Raw genomic sequence first — 22,590 nt, 5'->3', positions numbered from 1 at the left:
TTCTAAGAAAGGACCAACAACGATAAATGGCTTAACTATAGTAGTCAGCAAAACATTCTAGCTTATAAAACTAGGCCTTGAACCTTGGAAAGGCCGTGTCTTTGAAACTATCACATCCTTCACTTCATGTCTTCCTTCTATTTATGTGCTTCAGCTGGTTAAAATATAAATTAGTCACTTTTCTTTTTAAAATGTTTCTGCATATGGCCTCTTTTGTTGTTAGGGCTACAGGAAGTCACAATTTTTTATCTGCTATACAAGCCCTTCCTTTCTTCCACCGAAATCTACTTATTTATTTACTCTGGGTGAAGTTTACCCTATACAGGGAAGCCACTACAAGGCCTATGCACCATTTAAATCCCAAAGTAAACTCTCTTTTGAAGATACGAATCTGACTGAGGTGATATATTGACTTTATGCACACGGGTGAATGTTACCCTCTGTGTCTTTATTTTTCATTCCTTCCTCTCTGTTCATCTTTCTCTCACTCATTCTTTCTCCTTCCCAGTCTCTCTTTCTTTAAACAAAGAGGCTGATGCAGATTTTTTTATGCCTTTTCCTAATTAGCTTCTATTACCAGACCATTTGTTAGAGGGAAAATGTTTGGCCAAACAAGAATAGTGTTGTAACAAGGGTGGAGTACATTTATTAATTTATAAAATCATTCCAAGATTCTCCTCTTCAGTTTTAGTCCAAATGTTTAGCCCCAGAAAAATATATAAAATAAATAAGTAGAAAATCTCAACGGGTAATGCTGATATAAAACACAAAAAATATTGTTCATCTCCTTTTTTAGCTACAGATTGGTACACAATTGAATAGAAAAACAGGCCTCTTCAACATTCACAATTAATAATACTCTCTTGATATTTCAGTAAAGATTTAAGAGCAAAAAGAATGATTGTTTGACCATGTAACCGATTTTGGAAAGATAATAGGCTAGATCTAGCATGCTGCATCTGCTTTGCACCACACTGTCAACATAATCTGACTTCACATCCTGATTAACTGCCTGAGGGAGGATCACCCTGCTGAAAATAAAATATTCTACAGGGCTGGAGCTGATGTAGGGGCTCTTACACCAGGCTCTTCCTGCTGCTAAAGCAGCAGAGGAAAGGGTGTGTGGTTAGAGGAAAGTTGAGGCACCCCCACACAACACCACTACCGAAATTTTGCACCATATAGCCACTTTGGCTAGTTGTAAGTGACATGACCCAGGGGTCTTGAACCCAGGCCTGCCATTGGTACAGGATCAGCCACATGCCAACCCTCCACCTGGCTGCCTGCTAGCAATAGGTTACTTGAGACCCATAAAGCCCAGCCTCAGTGTGATGCTCCAAATGGCAGAGTTCCAGAGAGGCTGACTGGCCCACTGGCTCTACTTAAAACAGCAGCAGGAACAGGAAGCTGTCTGAATAATTGGGCTCTACGCTGTTCTGGACTGTGTGCACTGTGCTTCTTGCTACCCACTCCTGCTTCCCCAGCTTGATAGCCTATCAGTGCAACCCAGCTTGGCTCCTGGCAGCAGACTTGTGTTTCCCAACCTCTAGTTTAATCACCTTACTCAGACCCCTAGTAACTTGACCTGGCCTGACTCTGGTTCCTGACTCATAGTTCTGTTCTCCTGTTTGTCTCCTACCTCTGACCCTGGTATCCTGACTTGGCCTGACTCTGGTTTCTGACTCATAGTTCTGGTCTCCTGCTTCTGACCTTGCTGTATTCCAACCCAGACAACTCATGACTGTGGACACTGGCTCCTACCACTAGGTTTGGCCACCTACAATCCAACTGTGACAGTAAGTAGTATTCTGTAAATAAATGAAAAATTAGGGGAAAACATTGTTTTGGATCAAACAAAAAACAATGTTTTTCCAAATGTTTGGTAAATTAACAAGTTGAAAAACATCAGTTTGGATAGAATGAAATGTTTTGTTTTGATTCCAGGTATTTTTTAATACTTCGATTTTTTTTTTATATAAAACTGAAGGAAATTTCTAAACAAAAAGTTATTTTGAACTGAAAAATCAAAATGTTTAATTTCAAAGTGTCAATGAAATGATGAGGGGTTTTTCCAGAATTTTTGTTTGCTTTTCATGCAACCAAGATAAATTTGAGGAAAATTTTAGTATCAAAAGAATCTGAATTTTTTTTCTGAAAAGTTCTCACTGAAAAATTGCACCCAGCTCAAGATGTAAATTAGAGCTGCTTTCAGGAATGTTTACTGAAACAGTGAATTTTGTGGAATACTTGTGGAAAGTGTATATGAGATGCACAGGTTTGCACATGCTATGTGATCATGTGTGTCCAATCAAAAAAGCGCAATTTTTGAATAATAGCAGCAAACTGCTCCTGAACAAACTACAGAACTGATGGGTTCTCCCGTTGCTTCAATGGCTGAGTGTTCAGCTATTATTGACTTGAGTTCTGGATTTATTTGTTTTTATGGCTTCTCACATGGAAAGCGAGTCCAATCCCAGATTTGCAAATGAGTACAACAGCATGGTAGATTTGTATCTTGGTTCAGAAGCAGATTCCATGCTCCCTCCAGAGCCTGTGGGTGAGCCTGCCCAATACTGAATGATCTCCTCATCCAATATGACATTGCTGGAAAGTATGCTACCCAGGGAGCAGAATTTCCTGACTGAGTTGAGGGGCATGTTGTCAGTTGTGATGATGGGAACACAATGCTTATGATGATGCTGGTGATCTGGTGCTGGATGCTGCATGACCTCCATCTTTTTTGGGCTGATTATAAAACCACAGCATTTTGAGGCATGGGCAAAGCAGTCCATTCAGTAAGCTGAATGTTCTCTAGCATGTTTTGAATGAGGGCACAGTCAGCAACAAACAAAAGCTCTCTTAACAGCTGTTCAATTACCTTGGTGTGGGCCTTGAGTCACAGTAGATTGAATAGCCCCCATCCTAATTAAACCAGATGTGTATGCAGCTGTCAAAGTCCTGGTATGCAAACAAGAAAAGCTGAAAAGACAATGGCAAAGGGGACTGAAGCCATTACACATCCTTGTTTGGTGCTGTTGGTGACAGGGAATGCTTCTGATGAGTCACCACACTCCATAATCATGGTCATCACGCCAGTGCAAAATGAACGGATGATAGCAATCATCTTTTCTGGACAACCAACTTTATGAAGGAGTTTCCATAGGCCCTTGCAATTCACTGTGTTGAAGGCCTTAGACAGGTCAACAAACACCTTGCACTGGTCCTTGTTCTGTTCTCGAGCCTTCTCTTGTATTTCTCGGGCTTCAAAAATCATATCCATAGTGCAATGACCAGCACGAAAGCCACATTGATTCCGAATATGAGTCCACTAACAGCATGTCTACATAGCAAGTCGACACTGGTGTCTGACCTGCTAGCTGACTCGGGCTCTTGGGACTCTGCCTGTGAAGCTGTTTCACTGCTGTGTAGACTTTTAGGCTGGAGCCTGGGCTCTAGGACCTTGAAGGGTGGAGGGTCGCAGAGCTCAGACTCCAAGCCCAGCAGCCCGAGCCCCACAAGCCCAAGTCGGCAGGCATGGGCCAGCTGTAGGTATTGTTTTATTTTGTTTTTTTGCTGTGTGGTCATACCCTAAGTGAGAGAAAAGTCTGTTGACGACAACCCATTCAAGGATCTTCCCCACTGTACACAGCAGTAAGATTCCACAATGATTGTCACAGTTAGATATGCTTCCTTTCCTTTTGTATAGATGGATTATGAAAGCATCCTTTTACTCCTGGGTCATGGTTACCGTATAGCCTTGAAAAGGATTGTGAGTTTCCTGACCAGCTGAGTACCTCAACATTTGTACACTTCAGGAGGAATGCTGTCAGGGCCTGGAGACTTGCAGAATAATGTGGCTACTAAATTTCTACTCGTTAGAAATTATTTGTCCAGTTTCAGATGGCTACATGGCCTATTTTTTGACATTGCCATCTTAAAATCCCATCAAAAGTGAAATATCTGTGTCCCCTACATTGACTTTGGGGCATCACAATTTGGCCTTATATATACTATCTATATTGTATATACTGCACAGATATACTTATTGAATTAAAGTTCTGCTACATGCTTAGGATACCTGGAAACATTCTCTCTTAATGAGTGGATACACAGTTAAAGGGCTAGAGTAGACTATTTGTGGAATTAGTACAATTAAATATACTGCATATTCTGTATTGGACCATATGTCACAAACATTAGTAAACAAAATAGATGGTTTGATTTTTTTAAATTCCTTTTTATGTTGTGCCTCAGGGAAACAGAAGAAGTTGTGAAATATTTGACCAACTTCCACTGGCCCATAATTTTTCTATTGGTAGTTGTTGTAATTAGTAAACTAATAATTTATTCAATGAATTTAGCCTTTATTTTGAATCTTCTGAAATGACTATGAGCAAGATGTGATTACTATGAATCCCTATTGTTTCTGTCCTGCTCGCTGATTGAATGAGCATAACTCATGACCAGGTCACCTTGAATAAGCCAATGGTCCTTTGAATTTCTCAGGGCATGGTGGCAGTTCAGGGAGAAGTAACAAGCACTAACAGGATTAGGGGATTTTACAAAATGTTAAACCTTTTCCTTTCTGTGCCGCAGGCCTTCCTAAGGAATAATTGCTAGAAAAATTAGACTGCTGATTGGAGAGTTTAAATTTAATATTTTCACAAAGCAAGTGTATATCCAGCCTTAGCTGGGAAGTGCTGACAGATACTCACTCTATAAACCCCAACTAACCAACCAACCAACAACAACAAAAAGGTGGAAATTAATAAAATCTAAATAAAAAATAAATCAAAACCAAAATCTCTACCTCAGTTTTTTACTCTTATAAGGGAAAAGTGCCAGAGACTTCAAGAAATCAATTAGGGACTTCACTATTGTTTCTGCCTGGAAGGCAGATGTTATGACGATGGGCACAATATGATATCCTAAAATAAAATAAGGCAATTCCCTCTGTGCAAGGGCGCTGGACAGGTATTTTGGGAACTGCTTCCCACTGGGTTGATTAATATCCCATCCTACATAATATACCATTCTGGTACTAATTCTCATGTGTTGGGAGTCATTGAATCCTCAAACTTTTTCCAGCAATGGCCTTCTGCAGGCAATTCTTATTTGAAACACATGGCGTCTCTTTCCCATTTTCATCATATCTTATCACATCTCAGAATGCCTGGTTCCTATGTGTTTATGTATGGCTGACATGTAGTAGCTTGACACACCAAGGCAACCTAGTGAGGGGGGCTTTAATCTAGGTTCAAAGAGGGCATGTGACAAAACCCGAGAGTTAAGCATTAAAAAATGACCTTAACAGAGGGTTAGATATTGGGGGGTGGAGGAGGCAGGGGAGGACATGAAAAATTACAGTAGAGTCATAGGAGTAACAAGAGGAAAATCAATGGGGGATCTGTTCAACATCTTAGATGTCTATACACAGATGCAAGGAGTATGGGGAATAAGCAGGAAGAACTGGAAGCGTTAGCGCATAAGCTAAATAATTACTTAATTGAAATCACAGATTTGGTGCAATATGTGTCACGACTTGAATATTGGTATATTGCTCCTGACGTGCTTTCAGTCCCTGCACGTATCCTATTCCCATTCTGCTCAAGCCTTGTTTCCAGACCTGCTCCTGCTCCATCTACTGCCTGCTCTGGCTCTTGGCCCTGTTCTCCCCTGGCTTCTGGCTTTCGCCCTTGGCTCCATCTTTGACTTAGGACTGACTGTGGGTTACCTCCAGCTCTGGCGTTCGGTTTCTGTCCCTCCAGTACTGATCCTCAGCTCATTCCTGGACTGTGCCCTGGTGGACCCAGCTGTAACCAGTAGGCTGAACTCTTGTTCCAACCACTAGGCCTGACCACCCACAGTCCAGCTGGCTATAGTTTTAGCAGCCCCTATACAATTTTTCCCTGGTGGAGCTGGTGTGGGCCACAAAGAACCTACAGCCACAGGTATTCACCTTGCAGATGCAGAATGCAGCCCTTAAAGCCCAGGCAGTTTTACCAGCAACCCTGGCTCCAGCCTCCCAGGAGCCAAAGGTCCTAGTCGCAGATACATTTTATAGTGACTGTGGTCAGTTGCATGGTTTCCTAAACCAGTAATGGCTCCTTTTCTAGCTATGCCCCCAATCATTCTCCATAGACCTTGCCAGAGTAGGACTCATGGTTAGTTTGTTCTCTGGGGCGGCCTGTGCCACGAGTAACTCTACATCAGAGCGTGGTGAGCGGCTGGGGAGAATAAGGTGTGGACCCTGGGCAGAGAGGGCGAGGAGATGTCACCAGACAAGAGGCCTTTGAAGGTCAGAGTTGGTGGGGGGACATGAAGCTGACGGAGGGACAATACACACTGAGAAAGGAGGAAAAATACAACGTGTGTGGGGGTCACTGTGTTTCAGGCAGAAACACTGTTACTGCACATCAGAAAACATAAGAATAATTGACAGACTCCATGCGTGTGCGAGGGAGAACACTTTCCTTCTGCCTAGTGTTTGGAGGCAGAATACATATATCCAATATAGCAATGACATTGGCTGCTATTAGCATTATGTAGTTAGGTCATGCGCATGACTTGGGTTTTGCAACAACCTGTATATATTCCAACTTCCCATGGCAGTTGGAATTATCACAAAGGTAGTCTCTAGGGAAAGCTCTCTGCTATTTTTGGAGTATCCACTCTATTCTCTAATTGACAGCAGTCATGCATTCATCTCACCCAGCTTGCTTATTAGCAAGAAGGAGGAAGTTTGCAAAACGTTGAGTGATTATATACTGCGGGAAAGGAGAAGGGATGCAATAATATATAAAATGCAAAATCAGTTAGTAGCATGGAGCAGCGAAATCCTCTTTAAAGATCCAGCCCATTCCTTCTTGGTAGGGCAACATGAGACTAGGGTTTTGTTCTTTTCACGTGCTACAATGATAAGAATTCTTTTAGTTCTGTTTCTTTATTTTGAGTTTCTAGGCGTTGAGTTGCTGAGAGACCTCCTCTGGGTAACAAACATTTGCATGCTAACATAATTGCAACAACAGTGAAGCTCCACACATAAAAATACAGAATGTGCTTTCAGAACTGCAGAGTTTGCCTTTGCTACATAGCAGAGGGATTAGAAAGCAAGTTGGCTCGTGTGCATGTGTGACATTCATTTGGAACTGTCCTCTCCTATTTCTGGCGGTATTGACCGTGGTGTACACTATATCAGCCTCCTCCTACACTCATTTGGCTGCACCACATGACCCATGTTCACCTCTGATCACACGCAGGATATGCGTGGCAGCTGGGGGATGCTAAACCATCAACCTCTGGGATGAACTTTGGCAGCGGCAGCACGTGGGCTTGCTGCTAGGTCTCTTCCTGGCCTTTCATATGGCACGTTGCCTGGTTCCACTAGCGAGTGTTGTCTGCAGCTGCCTTGTGCAGAGTTAGGCTGCAGAGCCTTCCATGTCTTTCTGGATGACATTTTGCTTGGATGCACTTTTAATTGGAAAGAATCTTCATCTCTGATTTATTTTGTTGTTGTTGGAATAAGAGAACCCGCCCACTCAGTCCAAATTACATTAAGATAAGGAGGTAGTTTCCCATGTATTGTCATGTATTTGGTGCTGATAGGCATTGGTCTAGTCACTCAGAGCCTCCTATCTCTTTTCACCATGACTGATTGCTGAGATTTCATTCTCCAAATGATAGTCTTTTTTTTTAGTAGAATATTTTTTTCTGAAACTCAAGGGTCCTCTCCTTAAACTAGCTCTAAGTAATTTGAAGTCAATGGACCTACACCAATTTACACTAAGGATCTGCCCAGGGTCTCCATGCCATATCCACATACTTCTTGGAGAGAATGACCGTAAAATAATGACAGTTGCTAGACAACTAGGGCCTGATTCAAAGCCCTAGACAGAAATACTCACATTAATTCCAATGAATTTTGGATTAACCCTGTAATGCAAGGGATTGTGGGGTACTCCCACGCCCCTATGGCTTTGAGCTTGGAAGAGTTTTCCCTGCACCCTGAATCAGAGTTCTTTTAGCATCTGGCTGACCTGATGTTAATGGTAGGTACTTAAGCCTCAGACCTTCCATGTCTAAAGGAATCACATCACAGTCTCTGTATTTAAAGGCCTTTCTAAACAACAGCACTGATTTGTAACTCATCTCTTAGTCACTGGCCTAATGGTAGTTAAAAACTCTTGTTTAAAAATCAGTAAACATCGAGGAACTTTTAGTTCCCTATTTAAAAATATTTAGACTTTTTTTTTCCTTTTAAAAAATTATAAGACTGGCCAAGTAAATTAAAAAGCCAAAGCAAAGGACAAGTTTTTTATTATGACTTTCTCACATGAAGTTATTTATTCATGATACCATTGGCAGAATAATATAGTGTAATCTTCTCCCCTAGCTATGCTAAAAAACCTTTCAGATAACACTATTGCCTTTCATTTCAGTAAAGCTGTCCTTTCAGGCTTCTTGTTTTGTTTGTTTTTTCGCTGTATACTAAAACCTGTCTGTAAGATCCCTGGGGGGACTGAGAAAAAGTACCCATTGTAGGCAGGTGGTCTGTCTTTGAGCACTTTCCAATTGGAAACATATGTCCATGAGTGTTAGGAGGCTTCTGTGAAGGCAGAGCAAAACTGAGGCCAAGGAATAGTTGAACTGCAGAGGCAAAAGCAATAGAAATACATCAGATTAATTTTATTTGATTCTTTGGGTATTTTGTACCTGATAAGAGAATTAGTTTGATCAGTTGCAGTTTTTTGTTCAATCTTATAATTTGTGTTGATGAAGAACTTTGAACCTAGTGGAGCACCTCCACCTTCAGCTCTCATGGTTTTATTGGTGCCCCCATTAGCATGTGATATTGCTCCCTTGGTGGCATTTCTTGTCAAGGCTGACTGGTCTTCTATGATATCAAACTTCCTACTTGCTTTTCCCATATCTCTATAGCCAGTTGAATATGGTGGAGCCACGTACACAAAACAGAAAAAGAAAATATGCTCCCATACACCAATTTACCCAAAACGTTTTATGGGAATGAATGGATAAAGACAGTAAGAAGAAAGTTCCCCAGTCCTGAACAGGCCACCTTTTCTCCAGTGCTGAATAGTGCTTAGTGTACTAGGGAATTGGGGTTGCTGCAAGGGAGTCATATAGGGTATGTCATCATTACAGAGTTAGCCTGGGCTTTTACTGTAACCCACTTCCCATCCACACAAAATGCCTCTCCCCTGAGTTTTAATACAAGCTATCTGGAATGGCTGGGGGTGTGGGTTAGAACTCAGGTTCCACTTTCACTCAGCCATCCACTTTGCAGTGAGGACAAAGACTAAATCACTTGAGTGCTGGTAATCCTTCAGTGACTACCCACTTTGCCCCTGTGTGCCCGGAAGGACAGACAAGTAGTCCTACAATTCACTGGGAAAGAATCGTAAAACAGCTCAGCTTACTGCAGTTCAAAGAATAATGGGACATGCTCCCAGAAGTTCTAGTGACATCTCAGGGGAGTACAGCACCAGTGAGGACACAATAACTCATATAGGGCTTTGCAGTGTGACTGCTCACACCCAAGCTATGCTAACTTGGGTGCTCTGACATGGGTGCCAATCACTCGGATTAACTCTGCGGCGAAGACATACTCATACAATTCCCTGCTTTTCTGTCTTGTAGACTTCCAGCCCTTACACAAAACCCAACAACTGAAATTTGACCGAAGTATCACAGCCCACAGGAGACTAGACTATTATGTTCTGCAGGCAGACAAGAGGCGGGAGCAAGGTGCACTCATGTCTCAGGCCCCCCACAAAGGCAGGTAAATAATTAAATGAGATATATGCAGATAATCCTGGTAAGTGATCCGCACCCACACGCTGCAGAAGAAGGCGAAAAACCCTCGAGGTTACTGCCAATCTGACCTGGGAGAAAATTCCTTCCCAGTCGCCACATATGAAAATCAGTTAGGCCCTGGGCATCTGAACCAACCACCTGAGAGAGAATTATTGGTGCCACTTCAGAGCCCTTGCCCTGCCTGTTCAGTGTGCCATCTCCAGCCATGGCCATCCCTGATACTTCGGAGCACAGAGATAAAAACAAAAAACCCTGAATACATTTGAGGTTAGGTGTGGTAGGATAGACCCCTGCAAATAGCTAGCTGAAACTCTGAAGCAAGAGCTTTTAGGAACATAGGATATAAGTCCAGAGCAGTGTTTGCCAAGCAGTCTAAGACACACTTAGTTCAATAAAAGATTTGTGTGGAGCACCCCCTACCCTGGCACTACAATTATTAAAATAAAACTTACTTTTAATGAGATATTTGAGCTTGCCTTGATGTGCACAGTTGCTTAATCATGGCAGGAAATGTTGACAGTGCAACTCAGAGCTCTTGCTCTACTGAACTCAGACGTGCTCTCTGGCTTTGATGTATATCAGGCTTAAAAAACTTAACTCGCACGGGTACATTGTTGAAAATGGCAACAAAATGGAGATAGCACCATCTGAGATGACTGGGTATTCGTCTGCCACTGTCAACAAGAATGAGCCTAAAGGCATGTTGCCAAACTTAATTTTAAAAGTGCAGACCATCCTTAATTTGGCAAGTTGCTCTTGAGCCATTTTTGTAAGATTCTTAGCATTTTCCATTACAGAGGAACTCCAAGGATGTAGGACCCAGTTGAAATCTTCTATATGAAGGAAAATATGAGCTGAATTTTTATTCCAGACTTCAAATGCTCAGAAATGACATTGACCAAAATACTGCCCATAGGATCTATCACGTTTGTCCTGGGGAAACATTTCTATTGTGCCTCTTGCTACCTTTTCACACCAGAAGGCTAACTTAGATTGAACCCAGGCAGTTTATCCATGCAGGGGAGAAGATTCTTGTTTCTACATTACATTTTCCTGCTCAGTTCATTGAGGTGGTGGAATATATCAGACAGGTAGGCAAGTTTTGCACACCAGGCCATGTCAGCAATTAAGTCCATGTAAATGTATTCCTCCAAAGTTCAGAACATTTTTAACTCCTCTCTCAACTCATACAAACACGAGAGAATTTTCCATTGAAAAGCCAGTGTATTGCTGTGTGCAAAAGTACACTCTGCTGTTCTGCTCCCATTTCCTCACACAACAGCAAGGAAAAGGTGACATTTTAAGAATTGTGATTTTATTAAGTTCAATATCTTTACTGTTCCACTGAACACTAAAGAAAGTTCTTCTGGTAGTGTTTTGGCCACAAGAGCTACATGGTGCAGGAAACAGTGCATCACCAGCACATCTGGGCTTTGTTCTTTGACCTTGCTTATAAACCCCTTCACTTTGCCAATCATGGAGGTAGCCCTGTCTGTGCAAATACTAAGACTATTTTTCCAGTGCAGTTATCCCTCCTCATGGTAGATTGTTGTCATCCTGAAGATTTCCTCTCCAGTCATGTGGCCTGGCCATTGTTTGCAAAATAAAAATTTTCTTTTATACTATCTCCGCCAACGTAGCTGACATTAGCCAAGAGTTGGGCATGACCACTGATGTCTGATTCATCAAGCTGCAATGCAAATTTTCTGCTTGATTTGCCTTTTTTTCTCCACAGAGCACAGTCTCAGTGTCTGTTGACATGTCATCTGTGCGGCAACTTATTGTGGTTGCCGCACAGATGACATGGGGAACTTTTGTGATTTCATTGACTAACTGCATTCGCACCTAACATTACTCTCACCACTTCTTTGCATGCTGTTAAAATTAATGTTTCTGTGATTGTATGAGTGTTTTTTGCCTTTGCTACAAGCTTGGAAACCACATAGCTTGCTTCCAGTGCTTTATTAGAACCCGCTGCAGTCTTTTCATCATTTGTGCTTGTTTTTCATTCTAATCCTTCAAACGCTTGAAAAAATATTTGTCCTTATTGGCAAGGGACAGGTGTTTGCTTTTAAGGAATTGTTTTAACTTATTTGGAACCATTGCACAGTTTGAGAATTTCTACTCATATGTGAGATGTTATGAAAGAGGGCAAGATAGTGCACCTGAAAACAAAAATCCAAATGACAAGTAACTCACCATTTTGACTCATGTTCAGCTTCATTACTGACAGTAGGTGTGGAGGCACCAGAATCTCTTTTCTGGACATATTTGTCCATTTTTGAGTCTTCAATTCAAAATTCACCCCTGTAACTTGATGATTGATCAGAAAACACAGCTACCATGTGATACCACATGAATGGCAAGGTCATTTGAATGCACTGTGATGTAACATCTGTCTCACATACACCCAAGAAGCAACAGCACAAAATGCAATTTGGTTCTTTAGACTAATTAAAATAAATGCGTTTTTTCCAGAATTCTGCAGCACCCCTATTTATGCCTGATGGCACACCAGTGCGCTATGACACACCAGTTGGGAAACACTGGTCTAGAGAATGGTGCTGTACACCTGTTAGGGATGGCTCCCAAGGGACCATCTGCTAGCTGAGAATTGGTGGACTGCACTGGGGCTTTGGTCACGCACCATCTTGCCCCCCGGTATAGCCATGTGCTAGGATAGTATAGGAGCTGGCTATTCTGGCTTTAGACTCCCTTGTCAGGGCAGAGCTCCTCCGTTGTCAGGGAACTTCTCAGTCTGTCAGATACACCCAGTATCTAGCCCCTTTGAAACCCCAAGCAGGAAAAAGGAAAATAATTTGACCCTATATTACAAAAATAAAGGAGTTATAAAAAACATACCCAGTAAATAAACACAATAAGGAACTGTAGATGGTGGCCATGGAAATAATGCTTCCCAAGTGTGTGTGTATTTGTGTGTACATATATATTAATTACAAATTAGCACTAGAATAAGATCCTGCTGGTATAGCTGTCAATGGCAAAGCTCCATCTGACTTCAGAGGGAATAGGATCAGGCTCCCAGCACACCACCATGTACTTACAGCCCATCTTACTAAAGGCCTGATGCAGCTGAGATGCTGACATTTTTGGTCACATTGCCTGGAATAAAGTAAAAATAAGCTAATGTAACTGGAGTGTGGAGCCTTAAACACACTTTTTGTCAAGCTGTGAAGTGCACTAACTGATAAGCAATTATCCTCCAATGCATCAAATAGCAAAATACAATAGAAGACAGAATGCTGGTGAATCATGTATTTTCTATCAGTGTAGCTGCCCAAAATGTTTTTCCTAAAATACCGCAGCCCTAAACAACACCTGTGCACAAGAGACGTGCAATACCAAAAAAAATTGAATTGCTAATGCAACAAAGCTTTCTTCTACTGTAGGAATGTACCAGAGTTCCTATAACTAGCTGCATTGTGAAAAAGAGGCTTGAAAGCTTTTGCACTATAACTTATTTGTTGCTCTAAAAGGAGTTTTTGAAAATCCACTAGTAGCCTATCTACATCCTTAGTTACCTAAATACCTGTAAAAAATCTGGCTCTTCAACTATTTGTGTCTTAGTTCCGTGTGTGTAAAATGTGGGTCATAGAACTTCCCTACCTCAGAGGGATGACAACAATAAAAACCTTAAAAGGTGTGAAGTGTTCAAATATTATTGTAATGAGAACTGTAGATGACAGCTGAGAATCAGGCCCCAAATATTGAAAGTCTGCAATAGTCTACTGCCTTGGAAACTGAAAATTCCACCTCTTATGTAGAAAGGGAGGGTCTATTTTACAGGAACTCACTTTTAATAGAAATGTACCCAACCGGAATTCTCCAGTTGGATAGGCAGACCTTTTTAAGTCTCTAGCACCCGGATCCATAAAGTGACTTAAGTGTTACAATGCTCAATGTCACAATGCCTAACTTTTAAGCACCTAAAAAAAATATCACTGGAACAGTAGGATCCACAAAGCCTGAGTTAGGCTCCTAGCCTCCCTATACAATGCAGGGGGGGAAGACAAGCTCCTTCAAATGTTAGGTGGGGAGCCATCTAAATTAGCCAGTGGGAGATGCTGACCAGAGGATGTGTTCTAAGCCCCTCCCCTCTCACAGAGTTAGTGCCTAAGTCAAGGCTACAGGTAGGTGCCTATCTGTGGATGAGATCCACAGCCAGGAATTCTTCTCTTGAAGTCACATAGCTTATGCCCCTAGTCAGTTCTTGTGAGAATTAATTAGGCACCTGCTTCAGTCCACACAAAACAGCTAGATCAGGTGTAATCTTATAATTCTTAGCCCAGTGGTTAGGGCCCTCAGTTGGGATGTGGAAGACCTGGGTTCAGTTTTCATTCACTGCCTGGAAGAAATAAGCAAGGATAAAAAATCAGCCTTAACTATGACTAAAACATCTTGCAGAGCTGGGCTACAAACAGGGACACAGGTCCTTAAAGGTATTTGAAGAGCCTAATTCCTATTGATTTCAAATCACAAGCTTACCACTTGAATTAAAGGAATAGTTGTGTTAGGTGTTTACTGTAGAAGGATGCTTTTTCTTAGTTTGCATTCTGCCAATAGTAAGCAACATACTCACACATGTATGACCCGATTTTTCAGAAGAGCTCACAACTCAGAGCACTGAGATCTCTTGAAAATATGGCCTCTTTTTGAGGTGCCTAAGCAAGAGAGAAACTCTTTTGAAAATCTGTTCCATAGTGACCAATCCTGCTGCCACTGGATTAATTGCATACCATTTCTATTGACATTAGTTAACTCTGTATGGGGCCCCAAATAATTCACAACACAAATCTTCAATAGCTTTGTTAATTAAAATCTATTTTCTTTCAGATGTTGCTGGCACATATATTTCCTATATAAAAAGTTTGAAGTGGGAGTGCAAAGGCATTTTTAAGGTAGAGGGAGACAAATAATGAATGATAGTCTACATTTCAAATCAGGGTAAGTTTGTAATGACCTGCAACTTAAAAACTGTTTGACCACTTTTCTTCATTCTATTCTTTTTTGCTTTCAGAATACATCTGGCATGTCTCATGACAAATTATTTTTCCAAGCGGAAGTTATAGGGGAGCCAAAACAGAGCCTTATAATGAAAGCTACTTGCAACCTAAACAACGGAGAGGTTTGGCTTCAATAGACAATGTCTAGCAGTTCATTCCTGTTAATGAAAAAGCTAATATGCCAATTTGACATGTACCACTTCCCACAGCAAATCATGCATCTATTCATTTCTATCATAGTAATTTTATAAGTATAGTCACTTCAATTATTTCTCAATCTTGCTAAATATGGAATGCAGCAAAATTATACAAGAATTAATATATATATATATATATATATATATATATATATATATATATATATATATATATATATATATATATATATATCCAGGAGCACAAGGTTTTTGTTTGCAGGTGCCTAATGACATTCCCCCAGATATCATTAACTTGAATCTAATTCTGATTTTGCAGTCATTTTATTTAATTATGCAGCATTTTGCACTTCTTGCAGAGAGTCAAACAACAGCCTCCATGCCTTTTACTTTGGACCTGACAGGGTTCTTGGAACAAATATGGATTATAAATAAAAGATTTTTTTTAAGATTAAACAGGTGTTTAATTTATAAACTCTAAACAGATGGTGTCTGTGTTCATAAACACAGACTTCCAGTAAGAAGTGCACAAAGTGCACAAAGAAGTGCAGCTTACAGAAGAACAAAAACTCCTCCACTTACCACTGAGGCTTCACCACCCAAGTTTGTACAGGCCACTGGTGATTTTCTTTCTCATCTGAACCAGAAACTCTTGCCCTAAGGACTATAACAATATAATTATGGACCATGCTGTATTAAGGGTCTGAGTCCTTTGACATTAATGGGATTTGGATCAGATCCTAATTTGGCTAAAGTGAGTTTCTAGTACAGTTAAAAGTGTGAGAGGGTCAAATTCTGGAGTTAATCTAGATTCATACCATAGGGTAAATAAGAGTATAATATGGTCCAGAGACATTCCAGGCATCTTACAAAGGGGCATGAGCACAGTGCATGCCAACACTAGTTAGTAGGCCAGCCTCTGAGCTGTGAATGAACTTGCACAGCAAACAAATATTATTACTAGTATTAATTGGTGTATTTTCTGAGGATCTCTAAGTCAGACCTAACTTAGGGGCACCTCTGGAGTAGGGGTGCCCCTCCTCCTGCCGTTGCTTTGCTTGGCCGCTATCTGCAGCCGCCGTTCCTCCTGCCTTCCATCCCCGCCTTGGAGATGCCCCTGGCCAAGCTGCTTGGGACCAGGAGCCTCCTCTCTACTGTGCAGAGTGGGGTGGGAGGCTGTTGTTGGGCTATACCCATCCCCCCACCCATGTACCTGGTCTCCACTGAGCTGGGGTGGGGGACAGAGAGCCTCTATGAGCTGCTGTTGGCTGGTGCTGTCTGAGCAAGCATTCAGGTTCAGCTCCCAGGCAACAGCATGGAGCCTGCTTTGAGTCTTAGGCTGAGGGCCAAGCACCACGAGCTGCAGCACAGAAGTAAGGGTGGCAATACACCATATGCCAGGCCACCCTTACTTCTGCCCTGCTGCTGGCGGTAGTGTAGCCTTCAGAGCTGGGTGCCCAGCCAGCAGCTGCCTCTATCCAGCCACTCAGTCAGTGCTTAATGTGTACTGAGGCTGAGCTCTGGCATCTCTTTCCATACAAATTAAGCACGGGGGGCGGGGGGAGGCAGTGGGGCTTGGGGGTGATGGCGGGGGGAGCCCAGGGAGCCTGCAGGGGTAAGGGAGGAATCCAAGGGGATCGGGGCACCAAAATACAACTTCGCCCAGGATCCATTTTCCCTAAGGCTGGCCTTGTCTGTAAGCACTATACAAATGTTAAATGCTATCCACACTCCATTTAGGTAGGAAGTCTTACAGTTCTCATTTTCCTCTGAGACAGAGGTATAAATACATCCCAGGTCTCTTGACTCCCAGTCCCCTGCTACATTAGATTGTAGTAGACTTTACTGTCCCCCTTATTATACCATGTCATAGCAAAAAGAAACTGGTCAAAGAACTGAGAGCTAGAGAATGCCGTAGTTAACCATATATAGCCAATTTCAATGGCTAGTTGGCCAACAGACAGCACAGCTCATTTATCTTAAGTGTTATCAAATCTGAAGGAGGATACAACGCATGAAGTTCTATGTTTTATTATTAACTATGCCTCTCTAACAAATATTTGATGTGAACTTTTAAATAAGCAACACAAATATATGTAGATATAGCAGGGTGGTCTATTTGGTCAGTTGCCTAGTGGTCAGATATATCGGAGCATAAGCTTTCATGGGTGAATACATGCATCCGATGAAGTGGGTTTTTACCCATGAAAGCTTATGCTCCAATACATCTGTTAGTCTATAAGGTGCCACAGGACTCTTTGCCAGTAATACTGAAATTAATACTGAATATTTGACATGAAACGGAAGCACATATAATCAGCTTTACTACAACTGACAGCATGTGACAATGACTAATGCATACATACTTCCATGTAAATACAATAAACATATAATTTAATATAATTTCAACAAAACCATGCCAAAAATAGATGCAAGATCAGGAATAAAGATACAAATTTTGGTACTTCAATAATGCCCAAGATCATTGGAAACTCTTGTGGGGTAAAAAGTCTCTGTACTATGATACAATTAAAAAAAACAATATTCAGTATTTCCTCATTGATTAGAGCTTTCTGCAGTGGGATAATGAACAAGTTTTTCTAAACCTTTTTAAAACAAAAAGGACTTTGAAACAAGAATCAGTGGCTTACTGGATCTTTCAAAGGAAGGACCTACACCAAATTTTTAAAATTTCCTAATTGCTAAAAATTAAGCTCCTAATGCCATATTTAGGCATCTGAATTTAAATGACCCGAATTTCAGAAGTTCTGAGAACCTACAAATCCTACTGTAGTCAATGGGAGCTGCAGGTGCTCTGCGCCTTTGCAAATCAAGCAACTTTTATTTGGGTACTGACATCTGGAGTTAGGAGCTTAACTTCAGGTACCCAGGGTTGAAAATGTTGGCCCTAATTTTTTCAGAAGGAAGATCTTAAATTGGAAGGGGACCAGCAAAGTTCCTAAAAGCATTTCTAAGCTTAGCAACCGGAAAAAAATCTAAGTTAATGCGCTAATAAATCAAAAAGTGAGGAGGCTGTTCAAAGCTGGAGGATACCAGAGCCAAAATCCTCACATGTCAAAGCTGCAAATGTGCAGATGTTTTCTTCATTCAGCAGTCATATCAGTAATTAGAAACGGAGCCCTAATTCCAGCAGTGATATCACTAAAACATTGGAATAATGGATTGAAGGAGCTAGTAGAAATGGCTTTTTTTTTTTGGTAACTTCAACAAATCAAAACACAGGATCAAGAGTATGGGATATGAAGAGATTTAGTAATCCTAAATCCATGTGATGTACATACTGTAGCATAATCCATGTGTCCCTACTGAATAGTGGTCTGACTGTATCGAGGTATTCTGCTGAAATCATTAACCACAAAAAATTAACCTTGACAGTCAGTTTATTTCTGGATATTATATCAATAGCCAAGCTCATGTGCCTATTCAAGTTAGTGATTACTGGGGAACATTTATTTCAAATACCTTTAGAAAAAGTATATGATCAATCAAAGGGAAAAAAAAGAGTGGGGTAGGGAAGTTGAAACATTTATACTCTGATGTAATGTAAAACATGCTGAGGTAGGAAATACATTAAACATTAACTGTGCATAAGAAAATGAAGCCCAGGGAAAGAAAGCAAGCTGTCAATCAAAGCTTAATTTAGAGTTGAGCAATGGAAATACAATTAAAAAGTCAGTATTTTTTATGAATTATACCTGACAGTTTACTGTGCTTCTCTTTATACTCTCCCCTCAGTTTTCTTTTTCATTAACACTCAAGTGTGCAAGTTTTGATTCCTAAGAATGTTTGTAGAATGCACAAATATCACAAATAATAGCATGAAAAATACTTGCTCTGCAGTGTTTTGGTGGCCATTTTGAAAGCTCATTGTAGCTTGCAAGATGGAAATGGAAGGGATAAGTTTAGGTGGGTGGTTAAGGAAAGAAAATTTTTAAAGAATATTTTAAACTGCCACCTATCTTGTCAGGCCTCCTTAGCCAGAGTTCCAGATTATGGCATGAGGTGACATGCTGAATCTTTGTTCTTTTTCAGCTTGCACCTGAAGGACGGGAATAGTTACTAGTTTTTAGCATTGGCTAGTCCAGCCTACATATTGACCTGCCAGGGGCTCTTGCAATGGCAGGAGGAATGTTGAGCCCTCGGCTGGGAGTTCACTGTCCTGAAGCCTGGCAGACCTGGGCCAATAGGATTCCCGGTGGCTGGTGTCAGGCCATCTCCCCAGAGTTGCAGAAAATAGCCTAAAAGATGAATTACCATACAAAAATTCAGACTCATGAAACAAATGCCTAACAAATCTCTGAGTTGCTACTTGTAGTATGTCATTCTTAACAGGTAAAGGCATGGAGTTGGCCAAGACAAACACCTGTCAGGGATGGTCTAGACAATACTTAGTCCTGCCATGAGTGCAGGGGACTGGACTAGGTGACCTCTCAAGGTCCCTTCCTGTCCTATGATTCTATGATAAAATGATGGTCTGAAGAAATGTAGATTCTGTGTGCAGGATGCCAGCTGGTTAGGAAATACAGTCTATGTACTGGGTCTGGGCTGTAAGTTCTACTACTCTTTTGGTAGTAGAAGGAGAAATGATGTAGGAGTGGTGGTTCACAGAAAACTCTAAAACTGTTCAGGAAATCATCAGGGTGAATGACCATTTAATGGCTGTCCAAATACAAGTGAAGGTGTGCAGATTATTTCTGATGTCAGTATAAACTCCAGAATAAGGGTTGATTTGAGGAACAAATGGAAGAGTTTAGGCAGAGCCTGCAAAATGTAGCAGATATTGTGGGAGATTCCAACGCTCATATGGGTGCAAGTTCAGATTATGAGGAGAACCTGAGATATTAGGTATTGGGATCATAGAACACAGAGGGCGCTGCTCTGCTTCACATATATCAGTAGGTGACTTCCAACACTTGGTTTAAGAAAAAAGAAAGTCATCTTCACATATACCAAATTGGTGGAATAAGCATGCAAATAGATTTCTTGCTAATCCAGATGAACCAGAGGAAGATGGTTAAGGGTTGTAAGGTTATCCTGAGCAAAATGGTCAAAGCCCAATGGGTGGCAATGGCCGTGACTGGCAAATGGGCCCACTCTGCACAGGTATAAATGATTGTACGTGGGACAAAGAAGTGGAGTATCATGTCTTGTAAGCTTGATGACTACATAAGGCAGTGAGGAATCAGAGTATAATTTGATTTCTAGTTATATAGCAGTAGGTTAACTTTGCTGGACAATAGATGCTAAAGGTCTCTTCTAGACCCAATCCACAGAGGGGAGGGCACTCTAATGAACAGTCTTTGTGTGGATGTGTCTGTATACCATACATGTTCCTTAATGTAATCTGGCTGCTAGATGACAGATGCCTGCACTCTCTGCTGAGCTGAAACTTTGAACTGTAATGTGTTATTAATTATTCTTTTTAATAAAAAGAAAAGGCCTCATTCACCATTGTGCTACTCCAGTTTAAACCAGCGTTAACTCCCTTACACAGGAGTAATGCAGTAGTGAATCAGACCCAGAGTATTTGTTTTAAAGTAGCCAATGTGTTTTATAATGACAGCAAAAACCTCTACATTTCTATCAACTAACTATATCTCTGCTTTAGCTCATTTAAATGCTCATAAATAATGATTTAATTTCTAGGAAATGTTTTCTTATCTCCTTTAACATTCATTAAATTTCCATCTTTTGCCAAATTATGACTAATCACCAGAAGAAAATTCTTACTTTCCTGTCCCTGTGGTAGTATCTTTCTTCCATAATAACTTGAAAAAATAGCATATTTAACACCAAATTTATATTAATAGGAATACTCCCCCAAAACAGTGCTCTTTAGAGCTCTCCAGTCTGAGCCAATGAACTAGTCACACTCTAGGCCAGGGATACTGAGATCTCAATGGTTAAGGAGCCAAATTAGCAATCAACATTACCCAGAAGAGCCACGGTAGTGTGAATTCATTGTTTCATTTACTATTTATGTATAATTATTCTCACAGGAAAATGACTGACCAAGTATTGTTATTTTATTGTCTACAATTGGTTAATAACGTAGCAAAAGCCTCCCAAATGCTTTATAACTTAGATTGGCTAATAATTAAATCACATGGTCTTTTAATATCATGTGCTGCAAAGAGTGGAGGAACATTAAAGAACCACTTGCAGCTCACGAGCCTCAGTCTGACTATCACTGCTCTAGACCCATATGCCTTTGGGTTTATACAGTGTCAAGCTTAGGCTTTGTCTACACTGGCACTTCCTCTGCAAAACTTTTGTTGTTCAGGGGTGTTAAAAAAAGCCAACCCCGAATGACAAAAGTTGTACTGACAAAAAGCACCAGTGTGAACAGTGCTTTGTTGGCAGGACCTCTCTCTCCTGCCAACAAACAGCAGCTACACTGCATGCCTTTTAGCGGCACGACTATAGTGGCACAGCCTCGTAGTGTAGCCATACCCTTAGTGCTACTATTTGGATCCCAATAGATGGTGCTGTACTGAAAACTGTCCAATGTTTTCCTCTGTCAGCCTATAAGCCTTCTCTTCAGTAATTATCACTGTATAGCCTATATTGAGGCAATGTTACTATTTTTTTTACTAAAAAATAAGGTTGCAGGCAGCACAGCCATATTTGCAGTTCCTTCTCAGCATCTTCAGATGCTCATTTTTTAAAAACAAAACAAAATGCAGTTTAAATCATGTTGACAGTTTAGGAAAATTTTAAATTATTTGGATTTCATATAATATTTTGTGGATGATCCTCAAGACTCAATCTTCTTCCTCTTCTCCAATAAAACTTCTATTTAAAATCAATGGGAGTGTCTTGCCATGTCTATACCTGAGCTTAGATTGGCTTATCTACATGTCTCAGGGCTCTGAATTTTTCACACTCCTTAGCAACATTTCTATGTTAATCTACATTTTAGGTGTAGACCAGGTCTAAGATAAATGGATACAGTTCCCATTGAAATCTATGAGAATTTTCCTGTAGGATCAAACTCAAAGAGTTTGTATATAAAAATCTATTTCTAGAGAATCTGTTTAGTTGTAATAGGTACATTGAGGATAAAAATTTCAAGTGTGTCTATCTTTAATTGAGGCACCTAATGGCATATTAGGAATTGGACCTAAATTAGTCTGACTTCTAGATTTTGAAGTCCAGGGGGAGCTCTGGGTGTTTAGAATCTCTGAAAATCAGGCTGCTTATTTAAGGCTAAAATTGTAAAAAGTGACCAGTGATTTTTGGGTGCTTCACAATTTGAGTGCCAAGCTGGACACACTTTAAGGGGAAGGGACCTGCTTTTTCAGACATTGCTGAATACTCACTTTCTCATAATCAGGAGCCTTTGCGGTGTTAAGCAGAAACAAGCCATCCAAAATCTGTAGTTGCCTTGGAATATCTTGGTTCAGGTTCCTAAATCTAGAAAATGTTTGAAAATGTTGGCCTTAGTGACTGTCAGTCTCCATCATTAAGTGACCTTGACCAAGGAACAAGGACGTTGAGCTGGACCAGCTGGCCTTTTACTTATATTGCACTTTCATGTGAGAGCACATTGCTCT

General features: G+C 40.8%; 1 long non-coding RNA gene across 1 annotated transcript in view; it reads left to right on the top strand.

The window, feature by feature from the left end:
* LOC140908984 (uncharacterized) overlaps positions 1-22,590 on the top strand; it is a 132,972-nt gene that overhangs the window by 38,384 nt on the left and 71,998 nt on the right. The window contains exon 2 of the long non-coding RNA XR_012158039.1: positions 1,690-1,796. This is a non-coding gene — a long non-coding RNA (uncharacterized LOC140908984). The remainder of the gene's footprint in view (positions 1-1,689; positions 1,797-22,590) is intronic.

This window comes from Lepidochelys kempii, chromosome 3, assembly GCF_965140285.1.
Source record: "Lepidochelys kempii isolate rLepKem1 chromosome 3, rLepKem1.hap1, whole genome shotgun sequence".
NCBI classification, from domain to species: domain Eukaryota; kingdom Metazoa; phylum Chordata; order Testudines; family Cheloniidae; genus Lepidochelys; species Lepidochelys kempii.
This window is presented reverse-complemented; position numbering and strand designations above follow the sequence as displayed.